This window comes from Anser cygnoides, chromosome 2 (assembly GCF_040182565.1).
Source record: "Anser cygnoides isolate HZ-2024a breed goose chromosome 2, Taihu_goose_T2T_genome, whole genome shotgun sequence".
Lineage (NCBI taxonomy): Eukaryota > Metazoa > Chordata > Aves > Anseriformes > Anatidae > Anser > Anser cygnoides.
The window spans coordinates 113,823,841-113,842,478 of NC_089874.1; the positions used below are offsets into that span (position 1 = coordinate 113,823,841).

At 42.1% G+C, this 18,638-nt stretch overlaps 1 long non-coding RNA gene across 1 annotated transcript; it reads left to right on the forward strand.

The window, feature by feature from the left end:
* The first annotated feature begins 2,493 nt into the window (after positions 1–2,493).
* LOC125182096 (uncharacterized) lies at positions 2,494–9,915 on the forward strand. The gene is made up of 3 exons (XR_007161067.2): positions 2,494–2,808; positions 4,803–4,942; positions 8,334–9,915. It is a non-coding gene; the product is annotated as an uncharacterized lncRNA (long non-coding RNA).
* Positions 9,916–18,638: the final 8,723 nt, after the last annotated feature.

Below are 18,638 nucleotides of genomic sequence, written 5' to 3' on the forward strand. Positions count from 1 at the left end.
ACCAGTCTGTCCCTGTTCCCCTTGACACTGTCATCCAGCACCATGCAAAACCCCTGCCGTAACCTTCCCTTAGTGGTTTCCTTTCCAAGCTGAAGAGCCTTGCTCACAAAATCCACTGCATACATGAAAGTCTCTTCCTCCCCTTTGGTTACCTTCGCCACCCTTCTTGGGACCCGCTTCTCCTCTACTACAGAGGTGAAGGGAGAATGCAGACCTAGGTGTAAGGGAACCACCCTGACTTCCTGTTCACAAGTGATAACAACCATTAGCATTTTACATTAAATTTTCAAATTTCTTCTACAATGTTCATCACATTATGTTTGTTCACATGAAATTTCATCTAACATTTTACCATTCAGTCTTGCAAAACCTTCTGCAATTGGCCAGTCAGCCATCAGTTAATATTCTGAACAACCTAGTAACATAACCAACGTTATTTCACTGTTAAGACTTTTTCCAGATCCTCTATGAACATTTTGATCATGGATTTTTGAGCAGAATATTTGCAACCCCAGTGATGATATTCCACTGTGAAAGGAGGTCAGGTTTTCTATTCTCTGCTTCCCATCTTTTCAGCAATTATTTTTGCATACAAGGACCTTGTATCCCAACTTTTTCCAGTTTCTCTTAGAGTTGTTGGTATTGCTGAAAGAGTTTTTAAGAATTCAGTAGACTGAATTTAGAGACTAAATATGTTATCTATATATTAGTTGACTGCTTCAGAGATAAAAGATTTAATAAATAAGATTTCAATAGAATTTAATGCTTGACTTCTCTTTACAAACATCATGTTGACTTTTCAATATAACATATTTATCCATGTTTATTACTTATGTTCCCATTATTGTTTCTACAGCTTTGCCCAAGTGTAGATGTCAGCATTACCGGTCTGTATTTCCCCCAAAATTGCCTTGAACAAAGGTTTGGAGTGTTTTTCTTAACACAATAAAATATCAGTGTTGTTTTGCCAATTTCCTATCTTCAGACACCACATTAGTTTTAAATGTGAGATTAAACATCACAGTTTAATTATTTCATTCTTGGATTCCTCTACAACCATTAGGTAAATCACATGTGGTCCTGATGACTTGGCGTTGTTCGTTGTGTATGTGGAGCCCATAACCTCTTCTACCAGCACTTCACTAAGAGACAGGTCTTCTGATGGGTCCCTCACAAATTAAGATCCCACTGTGAGAACCTCCCCAGGCTTTCCCACACCATCTTTTTTAGACAAAGTATTGCATTCCTGATTTTTTTTTAATAATATATTTATGCAGCACTTCTAGCAATAATGGATCCTAGATTTTGTTTAAAACTTTGTGCAATAATAAGTTCAATTGTGAATGGAGAGCAAGAAGGTGCTTGAAAATAATTTTCAAAGTCACCTTCCTACCAAAAGAGCTCTTGCTACAGTGGATCTAGATAGGAAAAAATTTTGGTATTTATAGCGATTTTATCTTGTATATATATCATGGGCCAAATGCTGTCTGTAGTGTGTGCAGACTGTGGGATCAGTCAGCCTAGTACAGAGGGTTTTCGAAGCTGACAAAACCATCATGATTTAAAAGCTAGTTTAAGTTTTACTTACATACTTTTATTTGCTCAAGTTACACCCCTCCATGGATCAGGACTGTGACAACAACTAAGCTGATACTGCTCCATCAAAATGTCAAGAAAACCCCTCCCTCAAAGAAAAAAAAAAAAAGGAAAAAAAGAAGCAGTTGTCAGCTTTCCCAAATAAGTGTAGAAGTGATCTGGTTTGGAGCAGTAAAAAAGGCAGTAAGTGTCAGACAGCTCGTGGTCACTTATGCAGAAGTTTCTGAATTGCTCATGATAAGACAGCATGTAAAGAACATGAATCATGAAAAAGATCTAGGATAGTTTCTGAGAACAAAGCTCTTGAAATGTTCTTGTTTGTTAAAACATGTGAAATCACAGAAAAGATGATGACCGCTAAAGATGCAACAAATATGTACCAAAATGTTATACAAGCTCATTTATGGAAATGAACTGATTGTGAACAGTTTGGATTTTTTAGGGATATTTTGTACTGAGATATTTGCAAGTGTTTGTGTACACAGTCTAAGTGTTGTGCACAAAGAAATGGTGCAAATTAGATGATGTGATTCCCCAAGATTTACTCAGAACTAAAATCACATATCTTGGTAGGACAAAAGTTTTTGTGCAATACAAACACCAAATGCAGCCACTCGTATCACTTTTTTCAAATAATATAAAAGTTAAAGTTTTGGTAAAAAGAACGGATTTTACTTGTGGCCAGTGACATCTCTGCCACTGTAATACTAAAGTGTTTCGATTAGTTGTTGCATGCTATGCAGATGAGAAGAAAATAATCCATTGTCTGCTGGACTGCTTTCAATGAGTCACTGAAACGGCATTAAAATATTCCATACAAGCAAAAAATGTGCTATAATCACACCGATCCTTGGCTCCATATCACTGTTTGCTCAACAATGCTTATGATAACTGTGAGATACCTCTCTGGCTATGAAGTAATGAAAAATTAAAATGATTATCTATTTCCAGAAAACTGGGGAGCTTATGTACTGCACAATACAGCAATGCATCGTTTAGATAAGTTAGCATTTTGTCTGGAAAATTGTGAAACACAATATTTCAACACTTCTCCGTTCCTGCCAAGGGAGCTTCAGAATCACAGAAGAAAGTTTATTTTGAACATATGGAAAAGATGAGGAATGTCCTCCCAGAGATAACCATCTCTATAACCTGCATTTGAAAGGATCTTCAGACCTTTTCCAGCTATTAGACATTACTTTTGTATATGAGGTGAGCATTTCCTACTTGCCCTTTTTTACGTTTGGGGAGAATGGAGAGATATTTAAGTGACTGAATACTTCTTCCACATCTCCAGCAAAATACTTTTAATGTTTTTATGACAAGCTTAACTGGAACAGTCCGATTTTGGACGTGCTAAAGTTTATGGCATAAAACTAAAGGGTAAGTTATAACAACTGATGGCAAATTACTTGTTCATAAATATAACTCTTATCTGGTATCATAGCAAAGGAGTAAAATGGGAAAGAATTTCATTCACGGTTATGCTTTAGCTGTAAAATGCCTGACTACACTGCACCTTCACAAAATTGCTGTAACTTGATTTAGACTTGATTCTTTGGAAACAGTGCTGATTTTTCAGGAAATTGCAGGCATTAATAAAGGGGTGAAACTTGACAAGAAGCTGGGTACAGATTATTTTTATGATGAATATTTTGTATTGAGACATTCATGAGTACGTGTGTACATACCCTAGGAGCTGTGCATGAATAAATGGTGCAACGTTCTGTTTCCACTTCCTACTTGTCTTAGTTTCTTAAAACTTTCACAATTTATTATGCCCATTCCCACCTTAAATTCAGCAGTGGGAAGGATTTTTTTTTTCCCTATTACCAGACCAGGAGAGACTGCAGATGCCTGTTGAATGTGTGCTTTCAGCATCAACTTCAGGCTAAAACTAATTACAGTTATATACATAAGGAATTTTTGAAATTGATTTAGTTTTTAACTAATGACTAACTAAGCTATATGATAGTGTTTAAAATACATAACCACATTTTAAATAACATATTTAAACTCTATGATAACTGAGTTGAATCATCAGTGTGGTGAACTTTTTTGGTGCTATTTGCCATTTTGGTGCTTTTTGCTATTTTGCTAAAAAAAAAAAAAAAGTTTTTGTGCAGACCAGAAAAACTTACCTCCAGAGGTGCATAAAGGCAGTTTTTCTACCTGCAGATCCATGACGCTGTGACCTGGCTGCTGGCAATAGCCCAACAAAGTGTTGTAAAACTTGGCTGGCAACATTTGTGAGAGCTGGTGCCAGAAATATACCCAGCACTAAGATGTTCTGCAAAGTCTCATCGGTGGCCATGCCCCAAATAACACAAGGGTACTGATGTTTTTCTAGTGAAATGTCCTGGTTTGACAGACCAGCTGTGAGGAGCAAAACACAGAGCCACAAAGCACCAAGTCAAGCTAAGCAATCTCTGTCCCTGTTTGCTCCATTGTGCCCACTATGAGTGTTGGCAAGCCCCTGGCAGTGCATCACCCCATGCCATGGTATTTCAGTTTCTTTTTGCTCGCAAAGAGCTACGGACCCCTACGGTGCTGTATAAATAATACTCATTTAAACTTGCCAAGGACAAATCAAGTGTTTTAATTTCACACTCTAACTTAAGATAAGAAAATAAACATGAGCTGCTGGTGAGCTCAGTAAACTTGCTCATGAACTAGAGGAGTGGAGTGGAGGTGGGAGTGACAGCACATGAAAAACTTCCATTCAGTGGGAATTGGATATAAAAGCAAGTAAAACATTACCCTGCTTGTGAAAAAGTCTAGAAAACAATATGGAAAATATCAGAGTGCCACTGTATAAACCAGCAAAACATCCTGACACACAAAATGGTATTTTCTACTCCTAATCTGAAAAGTTTTTAGACTCCATCTATCAAAATATAGTAAAACCGATTCAAAGAAAAGAAGAAAGCTTCCCTGCCTTTCATTCCATTTTCAGCTTCCCCTAGTAATTGTTTATATTAAGCCTGGTGCTGAGGAGAAATCTGGTTGAGGATGCTGTGGTGGTGGTAGGTTTTTAAGAGGAACTGCAGATTTATATGCTCTGACAGGGGCTGTGATGCAAGAGCTCTGGCCGGGTCGCAACATATTAGAAAGACATTTATTGCATTGGCAACATTTTCTCTCTTTTTTTGGCAATTCGCAAGCACTTTAAAACTCTCCAAGAGAAACAACTTTTTTCTTTTCAGTCTTGATTCTTCTCAATATTTCAAGGACAAGGGGAGTCACGTGGGGAGCTCCTCAGCAACCATACCTTTAACACCCACTTCTCTGGCGCATGGGGACAGGGAGTGCCATCACCAACAAGCAAGAAGACAGATCTGAGCAGGTAGGGTACTTGCTATTACCGAAATCTGTTTCTTGGGACTAAATATTAGCCTCAAGTCAAAGCAAAGATGGATACCTTGTTTTTCATTCATATAGATCAGAAGTAACTCAATGTCTTCCACTACTTAAAGGGGGGCTATGGGAAAGATGGAGAGGAACTCTATCAACGAGTGTTTTGAAAGGACAAAGGATAATGGTTTTAAGCTAAAAGAGGGTGTATTTAGATTAGACATTAGGAGGAAATTCTTCACTCAGAGGGTGGTGAGGCACTGGCACAGGCTGCCCAGAGAAGCTGTGGATGCCCCATCCCTGGAGGTGCTCAAGGCCAGGCTGGATGGGGCTTTGGGCAGCCTGGTCTGGTGGGAGGTGTCCCTGCCCATGGCAGGGGGGTTGGAATTGGATGAGCTTTAAGGTTCCTTACAGCCCAAGCCATTCTGTGATTCTATTGACCTATGATCCTGTGACCAGGACACCAGAGGAGCAGAAGAATCAGACCCATTGACTTTCATCACATCATTTCTGAGACATATTGCCGGGCTCTGAGAGATAGACCAAGTGCCTTGATACCTAGTACAGTTACCGTTTAATTGAACAACAAGTCTCTTTCACAGTGGGCAGGCCAAAACTGATGAACGGTTTGGACTGGATCTCTTCAGGACTATAGTGCCCATCAAACTGAGCAGGCATGCTGAACCTCTTTTTTCTTCCTGTGCATTCCAGGAACATGATGGTATGGTCAAAAGACCTAAATTTCCAGAAGCAATGGAAGGAAGTGATGATCTGTTAACCAATAAAAGCTGAGCTAAAGGCAATTAGAAGCATGAGGATGTAAATTTTTCTGGAATTTGCCTTTTCATGATGCTACATCATCTTATTATCCTCACTGCGGTTTACAGCAGGAGTGCTGTTCAGGAAGTAGGAATGATATTTAAAGGCATCTTCTGAACATTTCTTCTATATAGGCTCCAAAAGAAAACTGGAACATCAACTCCTAGGCTTTGTTTTCTTGGAGTAACCATTATGAGAAAAGCAACAGCTTTATTCATTGGGGCTATATTTGACTGTATTATTGTATCAAGTTTCATTAGCTCTGATTCCAGGGGATGATGCATAACACAGTAAGTTTTTACAACTGGAGCAGATTGGCTTGCAATTTGTGAAACAGATGCTCTAAAATATTTTCTCTAACCACACAAAAAAAAGGGCAAAAGTGGAAAGGAGTTCATCGCCTGTCTTGTTTTTCAGATTTTCCAAGTACTTGTTGGCAGTCTCCAGATAAATTAATGCATCTAAAGAAAGCAGAATTGTCTCATTACAAAAAGAAGTAATCACAGGGCCACCTGCTCTGGCCTCTAGGTATAAGTCATATCTAATAACTGCAGAAAGTGTCTTTGTCTCCCTTTATGAAGTGACAGAGCATAAATTGTTCCCCAAGGTTTTGCAGAATGGCACATACCCATCCTCCCTAACACCAATGATGATTTCGACATTGCATTCATCTGCTATAAGCCCTCACCTAGGAGTGTCAAAGGAGTTGACTGACTTAAGTCAGCTTGGGAACAGCCAGAGGAGTTAGCTACAGACTATGTAGCACTGGGACACCCTATTCCCAAATGAAATTTTTCACTCCTCTTTAAAATGCTTGACAACACCTCTGAACAGTTAAAGACAAAAAGGTATGGCTAACGTAACCAAGTGAAACTGTGCATTTAAGTATGACTGGTTGCATTAGTTGGCCTCGGTTTCTCAGGATCAGACTAGTGTTGCCTAAGAAAAAGGACCTCCAATTGAAGGCTCGTGCAGAAGACAGCACCAGAGCATCACAGTCTCTCCTAATGATATGTCCGACCAGTTATTTGTTCAGCACTAACTCAGAAGAAAGAAAAATCACCTACTGAGTAATCACTACCTGAGGAACAGTGTGTCTAAGTCCAGTGGTGTGTGGCCTGCAGGCAGGGGGATGAAGGACGGCAGGTGCACAAGGATTTGGATCCATCTTGCAGCAGCATCCACAGGGTACGATAGTCTACACTGTATGTCCATCCTGGGCATGGGGCAGATGAGTGGTGACTCCGGCAGAAGGCTGCTGGTAGGAAAGATGAGACCATGACAAGGAAAAGCAAGACCCAGAGAAGGAAAAAAAAGTTTCAAAATCTTGATATTCAAGCTGGAGGCAGAAAGGGATGAAGCAGACAAACCTCGAAAGGGTCTTCTCCACAGCAAGGCACAGTCGAGGCTGCATGGGCTGCACAGGGAGCAGGACCTCCACAGGTGGTCCTGGCCAAGCAGGGCACTGGTGGCGACTGCAGCAAACCCTATTCCTTTGGTGGCGGCCCAGCAGTGGGTCAGGAGGGGCAAGTGGCTCCTGGTCCCTGTGTGGGAGCACAGGTGCTCAAGGAACGCAAGTTTCCTTACACTTTATAAAGTTCTGAAGTCAAACAGTCAAAGGCAGCTGGCACTTTCTGAAGATAGGGGTTTTAACCTTGGAAGAGGGGAGTCCCAGCATGACCCTGGGGAAAAAGGTCTGAGGAGACAAGATTTGCCACAGTGATGGCACGGGTGTTACAGTCATAGAATCATAGAATATCCTGAGCTGGAAAGGACCCACAGGCATCATGAAATCCAGCACTGACACCATCTTCTCAGTCTGATTGCCTTCCTTTTCTTTCTTCCCACTTCCTTCTTCTCCGGTAATCTCATTGCTATTAGGATACCTGGTGGCCACAAAAAAGAAAAAAAAAAAAAAAAGCGCCAACACCTTTTCACTTTTCTTTCTTTTGTTATTTACTTATTTATTTATTTGGTAGAAAAAAAAAAGAGCAGGTCTCAATGTCAGAGTTATGCCAAACTACATTTCTCCCACTAAAGAAAACTACAGTAAATGGCAGTTTCATATAATGAATGTGTCTTTGGTTTTATCTTTCAGAGTGCAGCTGGATATTTTTTAGGTTTATGTAGAAAATTTCATATTTAATGAGAGAAGTTAAATAATTAAATAAACATGCCTTGAACACTTCCTAGCCTGTACCAGCAGTAAGAATTAAAGACCATACATAAATGAAAATAAGCTCAGTTGTATAGGGAAGATAGGAGATCTTGAAAAACTCTCTCTAAAACCTTGAGCTACACGCTCGACGAAGACCTCTTGGTGCACGGTCCATAAATTGTTTTGGAAAGATCTCCCAGGGGTCTCTGTGGTTCTTCAGTCAGAGCTTAGTGCTGTTTTAAAAAATATCTAACTGTGAAGCAACTGTAAAACTGATGTAGTTCCCTGTGCAGTACACAAATGCTGTTTATGAAATTTTCAAAATACAACATGAAGTTATTTTCCCATGGGCCTCTTAGATGGTACCATCGCGATTACTGTATAGTTTTATTCTATTTTTTTATAGGGGACTACTGCCAGACACTGAAATCCTCTCCCATCATCACTGCTTCTGTACTAATATCCAGGGTGTTTCACAGATGAGAGGACAAATTGGCTATGGGACAGGCACTAAGGCAGCGTGGAAGAGCCATGAGGATGCCCAAGAAATGTTGCAAAGACAGTCCACCAGTTTGGTACCATCTGCACATTTTGTCATAGTTTTGCTCACTCTAGAGCAATACTCACTGGAGACCAAAGACATTACTCAGGAGGGTGAGTGATGGCAAGTATGTGAGCAGCTTCCTCTCTCCCAGGGATGATGTTCTGACAGCCTTCCCTCCTGTTGCAGCCTCACTGCCAGCTTTTTCATTAGAAAATGCTAAGTCAGCCAGCTGCATCAGTTCCACCATAGGAGAAACCAAGGTGGGCTGCCAGCCACACCAGCACTCAGCCTGCCATGCTGTCCTGATGCTAGGCCAGCTCCCTGGTTGTATACTGCCTTCAAACTTCAGTTTCTCTCAAGATTTTGCATTAGTGAGCTCAAAGTGAAAAAGAAATGCACTGTGTGGAAATAGTTTTTTTTTTTTTCTGACAGGACAAAGAAATATTTCTCTCTTGCATTTTTCCTTCTAACCATTGCCTTGAGGGGGAGAAGGAGGGGAGGGATATTTAGAAGAGCAAGACCTGGAGCAGACAACAAGCATCAGAATGCCTATCTGCCTGGCAAAAAAAAAACAGGATTTTTAACATTGCCCTATGCAATAAGACCAGTGATCGTTTTCTAAATCACCAGCAGACTATCATGTGAAAACCAATGTATCATAGATATAACAGAAGATGTATGACAAGATGTATATTAAAAAAGAGTCTAAGCAGAGAATGCTGATATTCTAAGAGAAATTAATCTATTCAGTTTACTGCAAATGTTTCATCTGTCCTCTTTTATCAAGATGACTTCTCTGTGAGTTTGTTTCCAAATTAGACTCACTAAATTGAAAATCCAACTCCTTCCCCACTTACACTCTGAGGATTCTTTTATTTTTCCTTAATCCTTTTGGCTGTTATGAAGCAGTCTGAAACAGCATCTCCCAACCGCCTCGCCGAGACTAACTGAATTTATTATATAATCTCATCTCTTGTTCCAAAAAAATTCAAGATCAATCTCAAAGAGCAGTCCTCTGAACTTGGCAGACGCTTGTGTGGGAAAGTCTTTAAACAAAAACAAATTTGTTTATGTACTGGGACAAGGAGCTCAGAAAGAAGATAAAACGCGCCATGAGCCAACACTGCCCTCAGCAGCGGAGCCCGGACCGCTCTCACAGTGCTGTAGGGCCGCCGGTGCTGGAGCAATCCCCGTGTTCCCAGGGGGCAGCAGGGACCTGAGGGTGGCTCTGAAGTCGGGTGAAGAAGCAGACTGAGCACTGAACGGGGAGATGAGGATGCCTGAGCGGTAGACCAGTTTCACACAAAGTCACGTTGAATTCGTGGACGTTTATTTGGGACTTCTGTCTCTTTTGAAAAAATGACTTAAGTACGCAGCACCATTGGCTTCCCGTGAGAGTTAACCACAGACCGTGGAAGCTTTTTTTTTTTTTCTTGAAATCTAATCCCAGTTCTGACAGGCTGCGTAGCTAATTTTTTTTAGATGGAAAAATATCCTACACCTACTCAGGGTGCCGGGACTAGACCAGTTCCCCAGACGGTTCTCACATAAGTGGTGTTTAAGGACTTTCAAGGAATGTCTGTATGATCCACTACACTGAATTAACTCATCCTAGGGCTTCAGATTATAGGTATTTTCCCAAATATGTGCATTGCTCCTTTTTCTTTTTTTTTTTTTTTTTGTAGAGAAGAAAGAAGCATGCCCTTGCTCTAAGAGCAGAGTCAGCAAGCTTTGTTTCAGAGACTGCGCTGTCTGCGCTGCATCCTGAGTAGAAGCTGTGTGGGAAGCCAGCAAAGAGGGCAGTGCATTTCTGTATTTGTGGTAAGGCTGAGGAAAGACAAGTGTAGTCTGTGCTAGAGGGTGAATCTTACATGCTGGAACCGTAATCACCAGATACCCACTGCTGAGCTGCAGCACAGACCACCAGTACATGAACCAAGCCCAGGCTTTTGCATGTACCTAATGAGTGAGGGTAAAGAGTAGGGCTGCCAGAGGCAGTTTTCACTTAGTTGGATCCTGGGAGCAGTCTAAGTAGGCAGTGAGGGGTTGGCTAGCCATGTAAAGGTGTTTTTTCCTTCTTGTATGCAGGTGATTGAATAGTAGAGATATCCTCTGTTCAACAGGTTGCTGGCTCCTAGCTGACCAGCAGCGGTAGAAGCATTATTTATAAATGATGTGATGGTGAGACCTTAGTATAAACAAGAATTCTGAGAATATAAGCCAAAAGGGTCAAAACGTTCCAAATTTTTATCTGAGGAGACCACAGCTAAACGCTTTCCAAAAAAACTTTCTTCTACCTGCCACATTTTTCATTAGATTTGGCTCCAAGTGCTGTGCCATCTTGAAGTGTGTTTTGCATGGCGAAAAACCTGCATGTGGCTGGCCCTTCAAGACTGTGTTGTTTGATGAGCCCAAGTATATTTTAGTGAGGAAACATGGAACTTTAATGTGCTCAAAATACAAGCGATCCTCAAACCTGGCCATCCATTAGCACGGAGGTGCCAGAGTTTTGGAAGGAATCAAATCAGTGGTGAAGTCAGTTCCCTAAATACAAATCCATCAGAGAGAAAAGTAGGGAGTGATGAGCAGTGGCACTTGTAGGGAAGAACATGAAGATGCACCACAGTCTCCTTCCTTTGAAAAAAGCAGTGTCCAAGAAACCGCATTTTGCGTGTTCTCCAAATGGACAACCATAACTATGTTCAGGTACTCTGAGTGTGATGGGGAGGAATGACGCAGTCAGGTAGCCTTGACAGAAGCTTGCAAAATACCCAGGGATTTTCAAAGCCTCTCACCCTCACTAACCACAAAGATTCTCTCCAGGTCACCACTGCACACAGGTCAGGATGAATGTTCCAGAACTGTAATCACACACGAAGCCAACACATGCATGTGCGAGGGTCCATTGGACAGCATCACCTGCAGAAGGTACCTCTGCGAGGAAGGAGATGGCTTAATTAACGAATGACTAAAAGCGATGTATGAGACTGCCACAGTGACACCTTGTGTAGTTGGTTGACCAACATACCGGACTTGCACTGTCACCTGGAAGCAAGAGACTACACCCATGGTGCACCTTGAAATCACTGCTCAGGCAATGCATTTTGTGGGGAGCTGTGCAGGGGTATGAGGCAGACGGAGCCCTTTGGTACCCCATTGCACTGCTTTTCACCATGAAGCAAGTTGTTTTGTGCTCCAGGCAGAATGAAACGGAGTTTTGTTTAAAGCTAAATACCAGTGCTCACCTTCCCTCAGGTGCTAAACCCTCTGACCTGTGGGTTTTGGTGCTGGTGGTCTCTCGGCACGCGTCGCGGCTGTGGGATTGGCATGGCTGGGACCACGAACATCGGCAAGAATAGAACAGGAAAAAACGTTCCTTTCCTGTGGAGCGAGGGGAAACCCAGAAGAGGGATTACGAGGGTGTGAGTCACCATGTGCCTTCTGCATGACTCTGGGGACGGAGTGGCCTCTTGTTCCGGGGCTGGGGCAAAGTCACAGCTTTGCCTGTTATTACTGTTAGTCACAACCCTAGCTATACAAAGTCCACCAGAAACCACGCTTGCAAATGCCTAAACCTGAAATATAAAATAAACACTCAGAAAATAGCTGCTACTTACTTTCTCTAAATATACCCTGAGGCCAGCTCTGCTTCCACTGAAGTCAAGTCCAGTTTTGCAATCAGCGTCAGGGGAAGCAAGGCCCAGCCCTTTATTTGGAAAGATGGTAATAATCTAATTGCAGTTTTAATTTGTCACCAAGACAGGGGTGTGATAAGACATTTTGGTTGCTGCTATAAGTAGCTCTGAGAATTGTCAGGGGTTGCTGTAGGTGCTAAATAGACTTTGTGACATCCTGGCACGGTGAGGAAGGAGCTCTGTGACTCTGGCATATGTCCTCGCTACGGGGAGGTGAAGAAATCCCTCTGGTCCCCCTCCGAACATCGAGGAGGGGCATAGCTGGGCCTGAGAAGCTGCAAGAGGAGTGGGCATAGAAAAACAGGAAGGCTGGAAGCTATGGATCAGCTCCATATCAGCGATCTTATCAATATTTTCAGTGACTCATTTATGGGTTTTTCTCCTCCAGTGTTTTTATGACATATCCACTTTCTTCATTACCATATAAAGATGGGGAATTTAAGCAGAAAAAGGATGGAGAGTTTAAGCAGAAAAGGTGGAAAAGTGCTAAGTCAAGGCAGTTGGATAAACATGAGTGTTTTTAGCTTTAGCAGTATGTTGGGTCAAATCCTCCCCCATTCTAATGTCATGGACTTCATGATGGTATGCACGGGATCATGCTGACACAACAGATAACACTTGCGCTACATGGTCATTTCCAGACCATCCCTGTAGAAGCTAATTTCCAGAAAACAGAAAACTATCTGTGTGTGACAAGCATACTTCAAGTGTTCCACATCGTCCACGTGTTTCCCATACATTTTTAATTTCTGTGGTGTAACAGGTAAAGCAACACCAGCATTTGGAGTAGTTACTGAACCCCACCTGGGGAGCAGGGCTGTTCTCTTGCACAGAGGAAGAGAGAAGAGGGAGAAAGGGACTGCTACATTCCCAGCCTTCAGCTCAATAGGTGCTTGGGACAAACTCTGGGAGGCATCCAGAGCTGGAAGCTCAGAGTCACTCCCAGCAACACAGTTGGGACACGGCCTGCATATCTTTTAGCACATTGCCTATATTGAAAGTGAAGACTGGTCAGTTTTGTGATTGACTCCAGATAGAGTCAACTTAAGTTTAGCCAGAATTATTAGCTCTAATTCAGCTCTGGCTTTGCCAGATACAACCTGGCTTTTGCACAATCTCTTAGGTATTTCTGCTCTCCTCTCCAAGAGGGTGTATTAGCTAATGTGCAACCCAAGGTATGTTTGCAACACTGCAACCACAAGGATAAATGTTGCTGGAGCCCGGACATACTTCGGTGTTGCCACACAGCCGTCAGTAAAGCTTTGGACTCAGTCCTGGAACGCCGTGCTGGAGCTCCTGAGTGCAGACGGACCCCCCTGCACAGTGCCAGCAAAGTGTCAGAGACTCCACGGCACAGTTAATCCACGACCTGGATAAGCTGCTTGTGGATAATTGGGAGTTGATTGTACACCCACCTAGCACCTCTCTTTTACGGGACGATAAATGCTTCTCCATGAAAGCACTTGTAAAAGCGAATTCTACCGTTACAGTCACTTTTTATATACATTTCCTTGTTGTTTTCTTCTTAAATTGTAACATGAATCATGCTTTTTACTGCATTCAACAGTACAAACTCCAAACACTGTAGGAGCAGGAGCATTTAGCAGAAGAGCTGAGTTTGCAGTGCAGGTCTGGTCACACCCAGGCAAGAAAGAGGAGGGTTACAAATTACTGTTCAAAACCTAATTGAGGGAAAGCAAGTCCAATTAATTGAAGGCTTAATTTTCTGCCCTCTGGCCCTGTCCTCCTGACCTCCCCTTTAGCCGTCAGATACTCACTCCTGTTGGGACCTGGACAGTTGTGTGATAATTTACAGTTCTGCAATTGCCCATCAGATACAAGGTTCTGTGTATAAAAATGTAAAATTAACAGCCTCAGAGGTAAAGACTCCCTTGCTTTGTCCGTCCAACTACTTTGAATTAAACTTAGTGCTGGAAATGCCCCAGAATATCAGCTCTGGAAATAAAGTGCAGAAACAATTTGAAACCTTTAGTGCTTGTCTGCAGTGCCGTTGGAGTCTGTTCCTAGAGCCCCTGGGTTTCTCTGGTCCAGCATTTCCACAGTCCATGACACTGATTCCTTAGCTTGCATCTATAGCAGCTGGGATTTCTGACTACTGCCCATCCAAGGAGCAAAAATGACCACCCAGCCTGCTTCCAAGTTCAGAAAAGACGAGGGGATTCAGCCCCATATGGCCGGGTAAACAAATCTCGCACAAGACAAGGCACTAGGTGCAATGACACAGCCTTAGCCCCTCTTGCCCTCCTATTGCAAGGGCCCTCTCTTGCAGCTGTGGGACTCATTTCTGTGGCTAGCACAAGGAAAGGACCAGGAATTTCTGATTGTGATGATGACATCGCAAGGGTGTCTTCTTTGGTGAGCATTTCATGATATCCTTTGCAGTCAGTAACAACATGACTGAGGATTACTGGCCCATAGGTCAAGCACACACACCCTTATAGCTGAAAAAAAAAAAAAAAAGACAGCATAGATCCTGGCTAGTAGGCTGAACTGCAGTTACAAGAAAGTGTCGTAAAAACAAAGTTAAACTCCAGTGAAATTGGAACTGATACATGGTTGTATCTCTTGATTTAGCTGAGAAAGGGGGCTAGAAAGTGAATAGGAAGGAGCAAGAGGTGGTCTTATGCAGTCAGCAGCACTCCACTGGTTATTGTTAGTGTCCTCTATTTCCTGTGTGATTTTTTTTTTTTTCTGTAGAGATTTGCTCATATACTCATTGCGGTGAGGACAGGGTAAGGGAAGAAGACACAAGTCAACTTTCCTTGAATACAAATTGTTATAGAGGGCTCAGAAACAGCTCAGCAGTGGTGAAAGCCCAGGACATGCCACCACCTGCTTGCAGCAAGATGGTGGTTTTAATTCCTTCTGTTTACTCTCACCACTGCTCCCATCCCCACAGAAAAAATAAAATAAATGCCTTTGTTATTTACAGTCTGCGCCGAGGGCAGTCATCAAGGTTGACTGTGGGTTTATGGTTGCCAGCCAGCCTCCCTGCTCCAGCAGGTGCCAGGCACCCTGCACGACTCCCATCAAGCCCCGCTCGGCAGGGCAGTGAGTAAGCTGACGAACTCTGCTTATTTCATCTGGGAGGCAACCGCCTCCCCCCCTCCACAAGGAACATCCCACGTATAATAAAGGTTTATAGTCAACCAGAGCAAGACTTCAAACTCATTCCTGCCAGATTCATTCATGTCGAGGGTGGGGATGCTAGGCTGCTCTGCAATGTTTAACTCAACAAATACTAAAATCTCCAGAGCAATGGCCCTTTATCGCCCCTGGTTTCTGTAGATACGGAATCAAAGAGCTAGCAAGCGTGTCCTGTCGGCATATGGTTACCCAAACTGAAACTGGATGCCGGGTATTTAGTAAAATGCAAGCTGGGAAATAAATGTTACGTATGTTAAAAAAAAAAAAAAAAAATTACCCTACCAAATGAACTAGGAGAATAAAGGGCAGGCCTATCACAAAAAAAAAATCCAAGTACTGCTCTGTGATATATAAGGAGAATTATCCCCTAAAAGACATAGGAAGGGCCTGCCAGGAGTAGTATGCTGAGCTTGGGGAATTACACAAAGTAAAACGTGGAACAGCTCTGGAGAGCACAGGAACAAGAATGATCAGAGATCCTGAAAATATGATCAGCAAAGTAAAGCTGCATAAATCGAGGGGAAAAAAAGACTGGGGAGGAGAGGAGAAATGACAATCTTCAAAAACATATATAAAAAAAGAAGCTGCAAAGAGGAAGGTAATACTCTATTAGCCATGTCCTAAATAGACAAGTAATGGGCTTAAACTGTCACCAGGAAGATTCAAAACAGGCATGAGGTAGGATACTGACAACAGGAATAGACTTCTGGGAGAGCCTGTAAGGTCTCAGTCAATAGAGATCTCTCAAGTTAGACAGCATCTGTCAGCAATGGACTACTCATTTTGCCTTCAAACCTTCAAACTCTGCAAAACAGAAGCAAAGTTCTGTCAGCCAAGCTTTCAGGTGACAACCCTGGTTTTCAATCAAAACAAAATAGCACACAGTAGATCTACTGCAAAATCCTGGAGGGGGCAGATCTTGCAGAGAGTGGCACGGTAATAATTAGCAGCACATTCTTCCCACCTTAACATGGAAAGCAACCAACCAAAAATTTCATTTTTAATTAGATGTATACCATACAGTGCTTCATCCATGACAGTAGTCTCAACATGTCCCACCCCACAAGGTACAGAATCATCCAGGGACATGTTAAGGGAAGCAATGCTTCAAAACATCAAACTCTAACCATATATATATTGCAGATCTGAACCCTTAAGCCATACCAGGAGCCACTGTTACCTATTGCTGGCTGTGGGTAAGAATGAGTGTTATATTTTGTCAAACCAAAAAGCAGAAAAGACTATCTTATTGTATCTGGGCAAGATCAAGGTCTCTCCATTACAGAGTACTGTTTCCCACGTCTTCCAGAGAGGACTGCACGCTTTAATGTCAGTGTGAATAGTCGAGCAAACCTCTGCACTAGCCTAGATCACACAGCTGGCATCTGCAGTATCATTAATATCTTCACGTGTGACTTTGGAGATTGCAAACAGCAGCAGAACAGGTTAGAGAGAAGTGAAACACCTGTGTTAATGCTAGAAGGTCTGGATGGAAAAGGACCATAAAGAACTGAAACAAAGCTTTTCATAAACATTTTCAGAATTCCCTACTTTTGACTATTCACAGAAATTTTAGAGACCAAGAGGGTGCGTGGCTCCCACCAGTATGTACACTGCAAGATTTTGTAAGCTGGGAAGTCCCACTAGGTGAACAGAGGAATTAATTTTCAGGGAAATTGCTAATAACTTTGTTTTTTTAGCCCTGACACACTGGCTTCAGTGTTTTCCCCTTCCTTAAACTGACCTTTCTTTTTTTATTCCCCCAAATATCTGTGTGCATTTGATTAAAAAATATAAATAAATCATGAATCATGAATATCATCATGGTTCGGGCTAGCCCACTGCAAGGCCCCAGAATAACTTCCATCTCAATGCTGATTAATGATAACGTGTTACAAGTCACTGGAAAACCCTGATGCAATTTTATGGATAATTCTGAAGTTCTGAAATATGGACTTCTGGCATGGAATAAAAGCAGGGCCTTGAAGATGTGCTGAGACAGTCACCTACCCCTAAACTGCCGAGAGTTAAAGGAACTGGACTTGGGTCTGAGAGAGACCCACATTCCAAAATCTGACCTACACCAGCTTTCTTGATGTCTTGAACCTGTTTCTCTCAGCTTCTAGGAGAGGGACCTAAGGAAGACTTGATCTGGACTCTTGGCAAAAAATATCTTGAAAAGGACACTTGTCTGCAAAATACTTTGGGCTACCTGAATCAAGACTTTTTTCAAGACAGGAGGGTGCCATTAAAAAACGAACTTGGTTCTAGCAGGAATCTCTTCACTACACAAGGACAAGTGGGCTTGCAAGATGAGAGATTCTCAGTTATGTGCTTTCATTTGCTTTTCACTTTACAATGCATTTTAAAATCACAGTTTGCAGCTAAGGAAAGAAAAAAAACACAAGTGAGTTTCTTTGGAAACCAGCAAGAAGGAGAAAGCAGTGCCTGCCCCACCTCGCTTTGCTTCGTACCTGGCTGTGGGAAGAGCCTGGCTCATTCCAAAGGGAAGAGTCAGCAAGTGCAGCTTTACCCACCCAAGCATGGACTGACCCTGGGAGTGCAGTGCTGCCCAACACAGACTTCTAAAATGAGAAACTTTCCTGCATTTTTCCAAGACAGCCCTAAAGTGTGTTAATTTTCATTTGCAGAGCATCGAGAAACTGCTTCTGCCAAACTAATCAGCGGCTATCACCAGATGTTGAGGGATACCTCTAGATTCATTTCGACTTGGCACCCTCAAGACTATTTTGTCAGATCCCATAAATTTAAAAGAATTTTTTTTTTAAAAAAAAAGGAAAAAAATAAAATAAAATAATGCCCTACTGCCCTACTGAACTTTTCTGTTTTGCTGTTCTCGTAACATATATGAAACAGATCTGACAGGAGAGTTTCCTTCAGCTCATATCTCAGCAGTAAGTAGGGGTATGAGCTTTTTGCTTGCTTGCTTTCTTTCTTTTTTTTTTTTTTCAATGATCTTTACTAAAAATAACTCCTTTAAGACTGTGGAAGGAGATTTCCAGCCTTGTAAGTTCAGATGTGCCTGTGTTCATTCAGAAGGTTGATCTGGATTTAATATGCACAGCCCCGTCAATACTGTGTTAAGCCCTCTGGCACCAGAGGGTCCAGGCTGTATCCCTGTATTGTATCCCAACTCCAAGCATCAAGAGGAACTTAATCCATCACATCAGCTCTTGAACCGAAGCTGTTGCAATTATAAGCTCTCAAAATGGGCCCATTAACCTATCAAAAAGCATTTGAGGAGAAGTGTAATGTTGTCAGTTATTGTTCATGGGGAAAGAGC